Raw genomic sequence first — 16,763 nt, 5'->3', positions numbered from 1 at the left:
AAATACCCTAATTCTTGGGAGACTTTAACTACCTCTGTATAGACTGGGTGCAATATACAGCCTCAGACTTGCAAGCACAATAATTCAGGACACAAAAAACCTTGATCAGGTACTATGCATGCCCACAAGAGTTCAAACATAATGGACTTGGTACTCCCTAATATGGGACAGTGTTGGAACACTAGATCCAAGGATTTAATTTTTGATTGTGACATAAATAATACATGTTGGCTAGACGGACATGTGGCTCAGGATCCTCATGCTCTGGAACAGGCTTCCCGTCCATGTGAAGCAGAGTCCATTCCTAACCATATTTAAGCGTACCCTTGACCAGTGGATGGAAAATTGGAAATTCACCCAGGTGTAATGTTGACCAAGAGCTCTGTGTATGGTTTCTGACCCCCTTACTCTATGGTAAAGCTGTAACTGCTGTTTATAAATTGTCTGATACTGATTATTTAAACTATGATAGGGTAAAACAATGTAAAACAATGTTCATTGAACTGTTATAAGTTAACACCTGAGGCTTACAGAAAAAAAGTTTTGTGAGCATAGATGCAAGGCAGATGAAAGTGTGTGTGTGATTATATTGATGATTTAAGCACTTATTTTCATAGGTGGGTGAGTGGGTGTCAGGTCACCACTTTTGAAAGACTGTTGAACCTTTTGGTGAGGGAACAAGCCATTAATACTTTGCCAGAGGACATGAGAATCTGGTTGGCAGACTGGGAGTGTAATCTGCAAATGAGCTGGGGAGAAATGGGGATCTCTACTTAGCAAGCAGGGAATTACTGCACAAGAAGCGGATACTCAGTGCTGCAGCTGGATATAAGGGAACCCATGGTGGGCAGCCTAAATTACCCCAACAGAGTCTACCAATAACAGGGGAAGCCACTAGGTCAGGTGCATGACCAGGATCAGGGGTTAGATGTTTTAAATGTCACCAGAGGGGCCATATAGCATACAAATGTCCACTGAAGCAAGGTGGGGAACAAAATGTGAGGGATCCAGCAAGTGGAAATAAAATAACAGTCTGCCAGTAGTAAGTTGTCTGGAGGAAATGATTTTGATAATGCAGTAACGTGTGTGCATGCTGTTACATGCAGTTAGGCTTGTAGACAGGAATGTAGGTCTGATAGGATGAGGGAACCCAGACATACCACACACCTGAATCTGGGGCTGATGGTGTGGCTATTTAAGGGAGGGAGCTACCCTTTAGCAGTGAGCCTGAAAGTGAGACAGATCTGCTAATAGGTGCTGATGCTCCCATGGACAGGGTGACTGCAAGGACAGAGGGGAGTGGTAGTTCCTAGGCTAACAGCCAAGCACTGCTATCAGAAAATACTAGTCTTCCTGTGGAAGGGGAGCTGGGAGGAGTCACAAAGGAGAAATTGCAACAGGTTCAGCTTTCAGACCCAACCTTATGAGGTTTGAGGGAGGTAGCTAAGGAGGTACCTGATGCTCAAGGAAAAGGGGAGTCTGTGTACTGGGACAAAGGGTTACTGTATACAGAGTGGACCCCTGAGGGAGGGCTAGAGGGTGAGGTAATATAGCATTCGGTACTGCCTAGAGCCTACTGTCTGACACTTCTAACCCTAGCCCATGACATTTCTTTTGCAGGACATATGGGCATAAAGCATACCAAGAGACGTATTATGCAGAACTTTTATTGGCCTGGGATTGGAAAGGATGTAACAGGGTACTGTATGGCCTGTGAACAGTTCTAAAAGGTAGGGGATAAGTTCAACGCTCCATTGGTGCCTTTGCCTGTGATTGAGGAGCCATTTTGGAGGGTAGCTATGGATATTGTGGGGCCTCTGAGTACCCCAAGTTCCACAGGGAAGAAGTATATCCTGGTGGTAGTAGATTATGGTAATAGATATAATAAAAATCACTTGACCACTTCACCACACAAGTATTGAATAAGAAATATAACCAAACAGCAAGAAGCAGGACCACAGAAAAAAGAAGTCTGAATTTTTACTTCACCACTGGTGCCTCGGCCATTCGCCTTCAACGGATGAAAAACAGTGTCAAACAACCAACATTTATACACAGGTTCAACCCCAATCAATTCAATGAATTAAATTAATTAAATTAATTAAACAATTAAATAGCATATTCCACTTTTTACATTTTTAAAGTGCTACCAACATATTTACTAAAAGCCACCATCATGAACATTGAACATGACTTTTTAAATGTTATCATCTTTTAAATAACCTATCTAATATTGTTAAATATAATAGTAAATTCAATACATTTTACTTATTCTTTAAATATTTATAGAAAACATTTAAATTCAAAATCTTAAATACAAACAAATAAGCTGTTAATTCACACATTTTTTTACAAATTTACCTCAAGATTAAGACCTCTGGGAAATAACGTTCCATAATTAAGAATGAACTTACTTTCTAATTCATTCAGCCTCTTCACTATATCACCCCTCTAGATGAAACAGGTTGTGCCAAAATACTAAAGAAAAAAGAACATATGCTGCCCCCATGAATGTTCACAAAATGCACAGCCACTGGACTCTTCATGTTCCTATTATTGATGTCCCTCAAATGGTCCATAATCCTGACATTCACCAGCCTCTTATAGGTTCATAGGTAGGTACTATGCTATCAGCCCAAGGGCCTATGTAAGCCTAGCCAGCAAGGTTCCAAAACTTACGCCACCCAAGAAAGTTATTTTCCTGTGCCACTGTTGAGCAGAGACACAGAAGTGATCCCCGGGGTGTATTTCCTATTTCCCATCAACTCATCAAGATTTTTCTTGGAGTGCTAATGAAGAACTTTGCTTGACATAGATGGGTAGCTTGTTCCAGAGCATAGGAAGTCTCTGGGACAGGAATCTATCCCTCTAGCATGTCCTGTTTATTGTGGTGACAAGGTTTATGTCCCTAGAGTGTGTAGCTTGGGGGGATTGGGATTTCTTTAGGTGTAGCATGTCCAACAGCTCTGGGTTTGACATAGCTTTATATGTTAGGCAGAGATCACCTTGGAGTAGGTGATATGCTATGGAGTAAAGCTGGAGGTTTTTGAGGCGGTCAGTGTAGGGCATTTGTTTGAGGCCAGTAATCCTCTTTGTGAAGTACTTCTGTGGCCTTTCCAGCTGCTGCAGATGTCTTGTGAGGTACATTCCAAAAGGGGTGTTAGTTTTGACATTGGTACAGCCACATCCTACAATATAAACCACCCCACAAGAGTTGCAACCAAAATTACCCCTACAGGTGAATCTTTTTCCATTAATACATGTGCCAGAAATATTTTTAATAAGACTACATACTTTACAGCGTCTACAACCAAAAACTCCAATAGATGCTTCAGGAGCACTTATTTTAGGCATATTCAACAATTCCTTTAAATATGCATAACCCCATATGAAAATTTTACATGTTTAGGAAATAAGTTTCCTACTACCACATCCTCACAAATAATGTACCAAAAATCCAGAATTGCTTTTTTCATCACTTCTGAAAAACCAGAATACCAAGAAACAAAGAACAACACTTTGTCATCAAAGGCATTAGTATCCAAATGCTCATACGTAACAAATGTGTTCCTTTTCTCACCTACATCTTCTTCCAAATGTCTCATCATAAGCCTGACATAAGTGCTCCACCTTGTATTCCCATTTTAAAAGCCTATCCCTTGCTTCCAACACAAACTTATTTTTAAAATTTTCCTCAGAAGTATTCCGAATAATTCACTTGAATTCACCCAAAGGTAAAGATTTCACCAAATGAGGGGGGGTGGGTGCATGCTGTCTGCATACAAGAAATTAACTGATGTATTTTTCCTAAAGGTTTATACTGAACTTTATTACTATTATCCATGTAAAGTACTACATCAAGAAATTGAATACAAGATTCACTTTTTGTCATAGAAAATTTCAAACCATGATTGTTTTGATTTAACGCCTTAAAAATGAATCAAATTCACTGACATCACCCCTACACAAAAAATTAAAATCATCTATAAAGTGTTTATAAACCAAAATATTTTTCTTGAAACATTCAGAACAATAAATTAATGTTTTTTCAAAGTATCCCATATACAATATAGCATAAGTTGGGTCATAAGAAGCCCCCATAGCTGAACCCTTATGCTGTAAGAATACCTCACTCTCAAATTTAAAATAATTATGAGTTAAGCAGAATTCAAGCAACCTAGTAACAAAAGCAGTTTTAGGCCCATCACCCATAATATTCCAAATGGCTTCAAGACCCCATTTAGTCTGAATGTTAGTGTAAAGTGAATTTGCATCTACAGCCACCCAGTAGAAGTCATCTTGCCATTCCACTACACTAACCAACTTATAAAGTTCTTCAGTATTAGTAACATGTATTTACGATTTTGTATTTAAATGTTTTCTATAAATATTTAAAGAATAAGTAAAATGTATTGAATTTACTATTATAATTAACTATATTAGGTAGGTTATTTAAAGGTTGATAAAATTTAAAAAAGTCATGTTCAATGTTCATGATGGTTGCTTTTAGTAAATATGTTGGTAGCACTTTAAAAATGTAAAATGTGGAATATACTATTTAATTATTTAATTAATTTAATTCATTGAATTGATTGGGGTTTGTACCTGTGTATAAATGTTGGTTATTTGACACTGTTTTTTATCTGTTGAAGGCGAATGGCCGAGGTACTAGTGGTGGAGTAAACATTCAAACTTCTTTTTTGTGTGGTCCTGCTTCTTGCTGTTTGGGTATATTTCTTATTCAATACTTGTATGGTAATAGATGGCCTGAGGTGGTGGCTCTGTTCTCCATCAAGGTGGAGACAGTGGCAAATGCTTTGTTGGAGATTTTCAGCAGGGCAGGTTTGCCAGGAGAGGAGCTGACTGATAGAGGTGCCAATTTCATGGTGGACCTGCTGGCTTGTCGGTGGAAGTGTTGTGAGGTGAAGCACCTAAAGACCACCCTCTACCACCCCCATACTAATGGTCTTGAGAAGAGGTTAAACTATACACTAAATACCATGTTTTGGGCATATGAAGACCAGTTTAAGAGAGTGGACAAATATTTGCCCCATCTACTCTCTGTATGCAGAGAGGTACCCTGACAATCCACAGGTTTTTCACCCTTTGAGTTGCTGTATGGTATAGGGTAAGGGGGCCTTTAGATTTGAGATTCGTGATGAGTTGGAGGATAAGTGTGAATCCAACAAGGAGTCTGTTGTGGTATAGCTTCTAAACCTCAGGACAAGGCTTATGGAGCTCATGGGCTTCACAAAGAAGAACCTGGCAGAAGCCCAACAGTAGAAAAAGGTCTCGTATGACAGGAATGCTTGAGCCCGAGAGTATGGTGTGGGACAACAAGTTATGGTGCTTATTCCAGTCAGATGCAATAAGCTGCAGACAGCTTGGGAGAGGCCCTTAGAAGTAGTAAGGAAGGTTAGCATTGTTAATTACATGGCGAATCTGCTATACAGGAGGCTGGGGACACAAATTCTAATATATTAACACGATGAAGCCTCAGCATGTCAGGGAAGTTCTAGGCAGACTACAAAGGACAGGATTGACTATTAAGCTCAGTAAGTATCAGGTGGGTATGGCCGAGATCTCTTACCTGGGAGATAAAGGACATAGAGTAAGGAGGTGTAAAATTAAGCCACAACCTGCCAAAGTGGAAGCTATTCAGGTGTGGCCTGCCCCTGTTACCAAAAACAAGTGAGGACATTCTCTGGGATGGCGTGGTACTATAGAAGGTTTGTTCCCAATTATAGTACAATAGCTGCTCCCCTCATATACCTGATAAGGAAAAACAGGCCAGATAAGGTAGTGTGGACCCCAGCCTGTGAGCAAGCATTCCAAAAGCTTAAAGTGGCTTTGGGAGGACCCCCTGTGTTAGCCAGTCCAAATTACAACAATACAAATACAAATGGACTCTTGAGAAGATGCAGCTTAATGTGTTCCCAGACAGGCCCATTTCCCCTAAACAACATTTTTCCAGGGTCACTCGAAAAACTAGCTTGAGTCTTAGTGGGGGAGAGATGTGATGATATAAGTTATTGCCATCTGTACCAGGAAGAATAGGGCAGTGCATGTTTAACATATGCCAGCATAGTCAGCCGGAGTTTTGTAAATAATTTTGTGTCATTTGACTATCACACTGACTTGTACAGATGCTTGTGTTAAAATGTATTAAGAGTGTTGTTATAACAGATCAAATGTTTATGTTTAAGCAAAGAATTCTGGAAGGGAAGAGTAGACATTTTTGAAATTGTTCTATAGCTTTCAGATACTGCAACAGATCTTAGCAAGGCTTACCTTGCCTTGTGGAAGTGAGCTTCTCATCTTGCCTTGCTGAATTAATTCAGTTAGCTAAGGAAAAGTTATTCTTTTGATAGTCAAGAAATACAGTGACATTTATTAAATATTGTTTTTCTGCATCTGTGTGAATCTGTCCAACTGTGTTATTTTTATTTCTCCTGTGAATGAAACTCTGGTGTTTATTGTACTTAGATATTTGCTATTCTCGTGTTTTTCTATTTTATTATTTATTCAATATTTGTATACCTTTTATTGTGTCTGGTCTTTTAGAGAATACTTACAACATCTTTAGAATACTTGTGCTTATTTTAGTGATGCCGTGGCCACTCCGAAGAGCCTTGCTGTTTTGGTTAAACTCTACCATGTATATTAGTATTGATTTTATTTAGCATAATTGGATACCCTTGTAAGAGCCTGAGAGTAGATGAATGTTAGCAGCATAGTTAACTTATAGTCTGGGCAGAAGGCGTACAGCTAGTAAATCTGTACCAACCTCTCCCGGGAGTGTGTGTGTGAAAATCAAAAACCCTGGTGTGGGTGTTTCAGCTACTTGGAACTAGGACACAGTGCTCCAAAGTGAGTCTTGTTTGGTATCTGGAGAGATGGATAGTCCAGCCCCAAGTCTAGAGTGTGTCTCCTGTGTGCTCTTGGAGGAAACTGTGCTTGATGCGGAAAGCTGCATCTTAACATACTGTATAAATCCATTCCTGTTTTTAGTGACCATCTCTCACCTGTGTCAGTGGTGAGGATTGACGCTCCTTGAATACTTCTCCATCTGTATAGTGGTGGCATGCAGAAGCTAAAGTCAAACATACTAATTCTAGTAAGGCATGCCAGTACTGACAGTTGTGGTCCTGCTGTATAAATGTTGTATATCAATACTTTTTAATTGTTACAACAACTTTCAGTGCGCACAGCTTTCATAAGAGCATCTGGGCTTAAGCCACTCTCTCTTAGATGCTCAAATTTATCCCTATACATCTCCCCGTCTTTTTCAGTCAAAGAAGAGTCAGAGATAAATAAACAGCAGAATAAAAAAGTGGTTTCATGCATTGGTGGGATATTTGGTTAGAGACAGGGTTCTATATTTACAATACATAGGTAGTGATGCCTTAACTTCATCTTCCCATTGCCCAAAGAGGTCAGGTTTGTGGCGACTCAAGTCACTGTAGTGGTGATTCAGTTGCATGATGCATGGCACAATAATCAGCTGTAGGTACTGCACTGTTATGGTTCCAATGACACTCTAAGTTATGAAAAATAACAGTCCTCCATCACTTTTCTTGCTGATGGTTATATTAACTCAAAAAATGACCCCATATTCTGATTTTTATAGATAGTGTGGCTGTTGCCTTCAAGCTGCCTTCTATACACTGTGGAACACCCACCTCTCAAAATATTGAACAGATGGGTACTATGTGCAGCACTTGCTCACAGCTTACTAACAACTACAACTAGGAATCTCACAGCATGGTTAACATGTGGCATATTAAAGTTATGAAATGTTATTATTATTTACTTTTATTTAAAACATTGGTAAAACGTATCTTTTTAATCAGGAAATGCAAGAAAAATGCCTCTTTAAAACTTGTATTGCAGAAAATTCCTTATAATGAGATACACTTGAGAGGTATGAACATGACAATTTTCCTAACCCTGTAATCTGGGCTTTCTGCATATATACAGAGCTGACCTCAGGTGCTCAGGCATGTGCATGGCATCATGTAGAACTAAACACAGAGTTTATCAGGTTTGCTTGCTGTGCAAAACTGAGAGATTAAGAAACAATAATGAGATGAGCTCATCTTGCCCAGAGAAGGTAATGTACACAATTGCACTGTGGACGATGAACTTGTGTTCAAATCCTGCTTCTTGTTACCAAAATGAATTGTTCGTACAGAAGATTATCTGCTTACATAATGTATGTGGCAATTTATAAATCCTCTTATTTGTTTAAATAGTAGCTTAATGTAATGTGTTTATTGTAAAGTGTAGAAGTGTTGTCAATTTTTCAGTGTATCGACATATATTGGCCAAAACTCTCTGACTAGGTACATTGGAAGAGTACTGACCATAGTAGCATGGAGGCATCTTAAAGTAGGTTCTAGCAATGTAAATGTGCCATACACCAGTATACTGTTCTGTTCCTTAAAACAGTAACAGAGCAAGAGTAGGACAAAGGGTGCAAACTGTTAGGGGGTTTGATTGAAAAGTGTACTTTTATCATAATTTTTCGGTCTGCTGGTATTTTTTTTCTTTGATGAGGAGGTGGCAGGTGGAATAAATCAGCTGCAGGAAGCTTGCTACAGCATAAGCCACATGAAGGATGGGGCACCAGGTACTACATCAGCCAGATACACCTCTCCCTTTAACATATGTGATTACAGTATCATTTCAACAAATGGCTGTGTCTAATGATAATGTGATTGTTAAGCTCCATGCTTAGTAACATGCACAAATGTGCAGGCATGTTTTTTTATGAGGAGGGGTATTTTACTTTGGACACAATAAGCCTTGATGTTAAGATAAAGTTTTTGTGTTAGGCCCTCATAAACGGAAGCAGATTGCCTATCAATAAGATATTACTGTTAGGATTTCTAAGACCCATGTAGAACCACAGCTGTTATGTTTTCCATAACTACTAAGCTTTGTCTAATAAACAGGCACATAAAGCTGCAAGCCCAAATTTATGAAGGCTGAAAATGAGGTGGTAATATATGTCCTCTATCTCCATGGGAGACAACTCTTTGCAGCACATTCCGCTGACCAGCCCTTCTGGGACTATGTATAATAAAAAGATGTAACCAATGTTAATGCTGTGGGTGGTCAGGTAAAAATTATGATATGGTTAACTGAAGACCGGGCAATATCATCTCTGCTGCCAACCACAAGACAGAGGCGTTGCTATGGGAACTGAATATGGCAGGTGGTGTTCTATCTACCGAAATACCCCTTATCATGGCAAAATAGTGCCTTGCCTCACCTAAGGGCAGTACCACCTTCACAGAGTTTCTCTGGGTGGTGCTGGATGCTGGTGCAGAGCTGGATACCCCCAAGAGAATTATAATTGATGACTCCCCAGATAGGTAGGCATACTATCACTATTTGCCACAATTTTTACTTGTCAGTCACAATACAGTTTATAATATCTGTCGCAATTCTGACATATAGTTACATCTGACATCCATACGCAACATTCTGCACAAGGTATGTGCAAGGTCATAACTTAGTATCATACTGTTATAGCTGTAACAATATCTCTTACATGCATAGTTGTAGTGTTTGGTTATACTTTCACTGGTTATGTTTTGTTGTGATGTATTCACAGGTGAACAGTTTTCTGGCACCAGCGCTATGGAACTATCCTCATCTGATTTTGGAGGATCTTTAGCCTCCAGGATTGATGCAGATATGAAATGAAACATTCAGGAGATGTAGAGTGTGTATTGGACACAGAGTGTGAGAACCCTTACAGCTTCTACTCAGAGTATGGATAGTCTCTCTGCCTGTTCATACTCAGGACACACTCTCATTTGAGAGTGAACAGGTCGATAGGGCCACTTGTAAACCAGGCAAGTATGGTGGACCCCAGCACAGATATGTCTGAATATGCCCCTAGCCATCTTGGGCAAGAGGATTAACTTAGGGCACGGGGTACATGTGCTCATTGAAGGTATGTCTACTGCCATCCCACCGAACTTATTATGTCAGTAACTGCCACCCAACATGGGTCATTGTGGAGGCACAGACGAGTTCCACTGCAGCCCCAGTAGAGGTTGTGAAGGTGATCCAGGCTATGCATGCTCTCATGCAGGAGTTCATTACTCATATATGTGATTCATTACAGTTAGAAAGAATCACACATTAAAACATGCAGTGACCACTCTGGATCACGTGTTGGAGAGACAGCCTGCCCTGAAGGACCTCATCTGGTACATCCTTGGATGTTATCTGATCTGGTAGTGGACAGGTAAGATCTGGATGCCATAGTGCTGTCACTTTCACTGCAACATCAGTAGTGAATGTGTCTACACCCAGGAGAGGCCATCCCTGAGGTCATGGTCATGGTGGCTCCTCCTCCAGCAGATGCTGATTGTGGTCAGTTAGCACACTGATATCTAGCCACAGTTATACAAAATCCAATGCAACTTCTGCAAAGACAGTTTTCATGGTCAGGCCATGCATGAAAAGCTGAACTCTCTGTCATGCATGGCTTGGACCTGTCTAATAGGACAAGATACAGTGCTGGACCAAATGCTGAGGCTGTATCCCTGCAGATGCACATGTGTGCATGTGTACACACACACACACACACACACACACACACACACACACACACACACACACACACACACACACACACACTCTCTCCTCAGTTCTTTCCACACATTGACCAAACCTGGCTTATCTACACATCATCCCCCTCCACAAACAAGTTCTCAGTCTACTCATACCTGCACTTATCTTTTGTTATACACTAGCACTCCCACTCACAAAATACCCTGTGAATGATATGCACTCCTGTATTCCCTTGCCCACATGTGCATATGATGACAACTTAGCTCTGCCCTGTGCACATTGTGACCAGAATTGCCTAAACCTGATATACAGTGTGGACAAGCCTATACATGGGTAAGCACAGTCTTGTGTTTTGTAGACCCCACTTATTGTAGTGTATCTACTTAACCCTTGTATAGTTATGTTGTAAAGCTTTGTTGAATTCTGCTGCCTCTGTCCTAGTGCCCTGGTGTACTGTGCCCACCTCCATCTGGCCTGGTCATCCCTTGCTGCTGGCTGCTCCTCTGACTGCACATTCATCTTAGCTTCCACTGCCTATAGTACTGGGAACTGTGGTTCCCTGCAAGAAGTCACACTGCTGTAACAGCTTCCTAATTATTAAACTATGTAACATAGTGCACAGCAAATATTTTTGCAACCCTAAATGGGTCATACTGCAAGTCATAGACAGTTGTATCCACAGAGTAAAGCATGCCTTAAGCAATCAAATACACATTCTGTGATATCTTTGGTGTATGCAAGGGCAAGGCTATAGCCACTTTCAGTGTGGTTATGAGGACATCTAATTGGAGTCATGAGACAGTGTTCCATGAGCCATCCACCATCAACCACCAAATGCCCCTGTGGGAAGTCACTCCTCGCAAACCATTATTAAAGGTCACGGGTGTCTTGCAAGTGTGAGTCATAGAAACTGCCTGGGTGATCTTCACACACATTGTTAATGATTCCCTTTGCATTACAGACCAACTGGCAGTTGGTGCAGTGATACCCATTGTAGTTCATGTACCTCTTTCCCAGTTCAACATGTTGGCTCTTTATTCCAATGTGGGTACACTGTATAACTCCTAGAATATCAGGAGTAAGAGCTAAAGCATAGATATCTCACATGATGTTCGCTCCCCCCTGTAGGATATGTGCGAATCACAAATCTTCCTCCACATGCTGAAGCATGGCATTGTGAAAATAGTGGAGTAGTTTCGAGGCGGATGCCTGAAATACCCCAGTGTCCCCAGTGTATCCCTGAAAAGTTTGTGTATATAATGTAATGTATGCAAAGCCACACATGCATTAATATCCACTGGGATAGGTACTCCAGGACAACCATGGGACTACAGATGGTGCTGGCAAATGTTCACTATTTGATGCATGTTGTCCATGTCCACATAGTAACAGTCCACTGTGTCATAATCACGCAGGACATTAAATGCTATGGGGGATAAAAAGACCCTGTGCCTCCAGGGCAATGTCACACACTATAATAGTCTATTGCAGATACATCCTTACAATAGCTGCAGCAACCCTTAACATTGTTTGTTATCTCGTGCTGCCTGAATGCAAGCATCTGGCCATGTGCAGATCTAAAGCAGGTACAGAGTCTCTGTATAGTATTTAAATGTTTCTGAATCACTCCATCATGTTGTTTAGCCTCATTATCATAGCACTTCATTACAGAATAATTATCATATAACATGTCCGACCATGTTATTTCACCTGGCATCATTTATGGTTCTCAGCTGACTGCATCAGGTAGCTGGGTTTACTGAATCTCACACACACACACACACACACACACACACACACACACACACACACACACACACACACACACACACACACACACACACAAACTGTGCAAGGCTGCACATCATGCACAATTTCTTACTCAGATGCAGTAAACATTTATGAATTTTGCCGTTTATTTAGAAGCTTTATATATTTAAACTACAGTAAATATATATATTTGGATTATGGTGTAAATTGGAACATACACTGAAATAAAAATAAAATTACTGTTCTGCTTATTGCTTCTTAGGGAATACAATGGATGCAGCAGCTACAAACATGACTTAAAATGATTTCACACCATTGCCCAAAATTACATCCAATAAAACACTACACTTACATTCTCTTGTCACAGTTTTGGTTATTAAAAGATTTTTACTCCCTAGATTTTTATTCTTTGCAACTCACCTTCCTCACTTAGAATGCAAGAAAAAAGTTAAATAATAGCAGAGGGTGATACAAGACTTTATCAGGGACAAGACGTGCCCAAGAATATCTAAGAAGAACCTAATGCTTCTAAATTGAAAAGTTGCTTACTGTTAGCTGATCTAGAAAGATCTGCTATAACAGCCTCAGGAGTACAGTTCTTTCAATGAAAATTCCACCCTCATCTGCAGTGACTTCTTCCTGAACTCTCTCTTATAATAAGAGATTTTAACAGGTAGACAGTCAAAGAGCAATAGAAAATGAATCTGGGTGTACAGGAGAAAAAGCTCAAGGGAAACATCTTAATGTGGGAACGCTGGCTCTACAAAACCTTTTCTGGGATAAAATCTTAATTGATAATAAAGAATGTATCTGGGAAAAATGGATTATTAATGGGAGTGTTTTGGTCAGAGTTGTACTATTTGAATGAACCCTGTTCCCATAATTATTCATATCACAATTATATGCCTTTTCAGGAAAAAAAAAAGACAGGCCACTTTTATAAGTCAGAAGGAAATGGAAACAAACTGGGCAGCCCTATAGAAAATGAAAAAGCACATCCCACTGCCCAGGATTCCACAGACTGTAACATGCGCAGCTCACACTGGGTGTCACCCAAGTGTCGAGTCAAGTTGCCTCCATCCACACAAGATACGTAATCCATGTGCTACCTACTTCTGTATTCTAGTCTCGATTCCTGCAGCTCCTGTGCTAGCTAAAATAGCACAGGACATTTGGGTTAACATTACTTTTTGTCTCTCAGTGCTTTGGCAGTGGATATTTGATAATTGTTATTGTTTTATTCTTTAGCAAGTGTGCTTATATATTTTTTTCCTTTGGCAATGTTGACCTTGTTATTTTGATGGTTTGTAGGTATGAGTTGGCTTATTACTAAGACTTTAATAGCCCCTCAACTCTACCTTTAAGGAATTCCCTAATATAGTAATATATTGAAAATGGAGTATTTTTAGCTATGACCACCCAAATCATGCACAGTTGTTGTTGTTGTTGTTGTGTCTTTTGGCTTTTCCCGGTTAGGGGTCACCACAGTGGAACTCCGGTCTGCTAATGATTGGCAGTAGATTTTTACATGCCGAGTTGCCAGCTCTGACACACAACCTTCAACGAAGGTACGTCCATTCATGCATGTCTCCACACAGAAGACTCTTTGGCTGAGAATCGAACAGGACAACGTCTTACTGTGAGGCGACAATGCTACCGCAGCACCACCACCGCAGTGGCACAGTTAAATATTAAAAATGATACAGTAAAAAGGTATTAGTATTTCAAAAATGCATGCTGATTGGGCAGTCAGTCAGCATGCCCATTGAAAATCAAGCATATCCCAATAGAAAGAAGTCTGGCCACGTAAGTCTTCTTGAATGGCCAGCTTTCTGTTGGAATATGCACAGTATTAAAAATTATACAGTAAAAGGGTATTAGTATTTCAAAACATGCATGCTGATTGGGCACTCAGTCAACATGCCCATTGAAAATCAAGCATATCCCAATAGAAAGAAATCTGGGCACTTAAGTCTTCTTGAATGGCCAGCTTTCTGTTGGAATATGCACATTATGGCCATCCAAAAGATATTTTATGGACTGTTGACTATCAGAAAAAATGTGAATTTCTGCAAAATTGTAAATAGCTGTGAAGTATGATTACCCACAGTATAACTGATCAGACTGCTGGTATTCACTTCTCTCAACTATCCACACTTTTGCAGAACAACCTTGATTTTCCTCATATTTTTTCCACATATCTTATTTGCAGTTAAAAAATTACATTTGAAAAACCCTGTCTAGAGATAGCAGAAGAACACTACAGTGCCGTTATACAATGTCATTATTTAAGAAATGTAAATAGTCTCTTACTTAAATAATGTCATTGTATAATAGCAATAACCCACTCCTGTATGTGGGTATCCCAGGAGTTACCCACAGTTGTCTCTGTCTGATCACTCAGACTTTGCCCTTGTAATCAAAGCACAAAAAAGTGGGTAAATCTTGGGATAATCCAGTTGTGGATTATTGTTTAATTAGTAAGCAAAGAATCAGGATTTCTTTCAGTACTAAATAATTCAGCTTTGATGCATATATTCCAATAGTGAACTGAGTTTGTAATAGGGCTCCAGTCTACATGTATGCATACTCATTCCTTTGCTTTCTGCCAAAGAAATGTGTATTTGTAAAAAAAAAAAAAAAATCTGAAACCATATGAAACACATTCTATTTATACCGATACATTCTCCGAAGCATGTTTAATTTTTTCCATTGATTTTTAAGTATGACAAGAGCTCTGAAGTATTAGTGTACAATCAGAACAGCCAAATTCTGTCTCTTGTAATACATTTACATCTTTAAGAATAGGAAGTACAAAAAGTTTTCTAAAAAAATAAAAAAGTGTTATAATATGAGATAGTGCCATCTGTACCAGGGAGAGTAGGGCAGTGGCATATTGGTGGTAACTGGTGGGATATTAATTGAACTTCAGTAACCTGCAGGCAGTTGTCACTGAAGGTGCGTGTACTTTCAGCAGCCACAAGTTAAACATACAGAGTTTCATTTTCACTACAGTTTTATTTGGTTTTGTTAGTTTAGTTTAGTCAGGGAAAGCAGGCAAAAATGTCAGCAGAGGATTATGGTAAGCTAAAAGTGAACCAGTTGGCCAAGGTGCACAAAGCCAAAGGCCTGGTGCATGCCAACCTGACTAAAGAAGGAAAGATTTCAGCCTTAACCCCTGCTTCAGCATGGACCAACAACCTGTCTGGTGATGGAGATTTGCAGCACTCAGAAACAGGACAATTCACCTTTTCCTCAGAAGACATAAAAACCTGTCTGGAGTTAAAGAGATTTGAACTGGAAGCTAAATGATTGGAATTAGAATGAGCAGAGAGACTGTCGAATTTGGAGGCTGAAGAGAGACTGTGGTGTTTGGAGTTCAAAGAGAATGAGAGACTGCTGCATTTGAAGGCTGAGGAAAAGGAGAAACAACTCCAACATGATAGGGAGATGCTGACTCTTCATCAGGGTCATGGAGATAACGGGGAAGGGAATAACCAAACCCCACAAGCAATACAGGTCAGTAAATATCTTCCACAATTTACAGAAGGTGATAATTTTGATAGTTGTATTCCTATATTTGAAAGAGAATGTAAACAGTATAATGCAAGGGCTCTGGGTACGGTTCATGACCACCTTACTCCATGGTAAAACTATAACTGCTGTTTCTAAACTGTCTGATACTGGTTGTTTAAACTGTGATAAAAACAATATTTATTTGAATGTTTTAAGTTAACACCTGAAGTTTACAGCAAAATGTTTTGTGAGCAGAGACGCAAGGCAGATGAAAGTGTATGTGATTATACTGCTGAGTTAAACAATTATTTTCGTAGTGGGTGAGTGGGTGTCAGGTCACCACTTTTGAAAGGCTGGCAGACCTTTTGGTGAGGGAACAACCCCTTAGCACTTTGCCTGAGGGCATGAGAATCTGGCTGATAGACCATGAGTGTAACTCTGCAGATGAGCTGGGCAGAAAAGCGGATCTCCACTTAGCAGCAGGGCACCATTGCACAAGAAGGGGATAAACAGTGCTGCACATAGATATAAGGGAACTTATGGTAGGCAGCCTAAATTACCCCAACAGAGTCCACTAGTAGAAGTGGAAGCCACTAATTCAGATACATGGCTAGGATCAAGGGTTAGATGTTTTAAATCTAACCAGAGGGGCCATGTGGCATACATGTCCACTGAAGCAAGGTGAGGAACAAGAGGTGAGGGAGCCAGCAAGTGGTAATAACAGCATGTCAGTGGTAAGTTGTCTGGAGACAAAAGGGGTACCACACTTTCACCAGAGTTTGCATCCTATCTTAGTGGATGGAAGATAGACTATGGCTAAAAGAGACACAGTCTCTGACATAACCATTGTGAAACCTGCAGTGATTAAAGAGGAGCAGTACTTG

The 16,763-nt window shown here is 40.0% G+C and overlaps 1 protein-coding gene across 1 annotated transcript in view; it reads right to left on the bottom strand.

The window, feature by feature from the left end:
- Positions 1-16,763, bottom strand: part of CPXM2 (carboxypeptidase X, M14 family member 2) — a 1,728,300-nt gene that overhangs the window by 978,055 nt on the left and 733,482 nt on the right. The window lies entirely within an intron of this gene.

This window comes from Protopterus annectens, chromosome 14.part0 (assembly GCF_019279795.1).
Source record: "Protopterus annectens isolate FY-2018-M chromosome 14.part0, PAN1.0, whole genome shotgun sequence".
Classification (NCBI taxonomy): Eukaryota; Metazoa; Chordata; order Ceratodontiformes; family Protopteridae; genus Protopterus; species Protopterus annectens.
The sequence above is the reverse complement of the archived record's forward strand: the minus strand, read 5'-3'. Positions and strand labels throughout refer to the sequence as shown.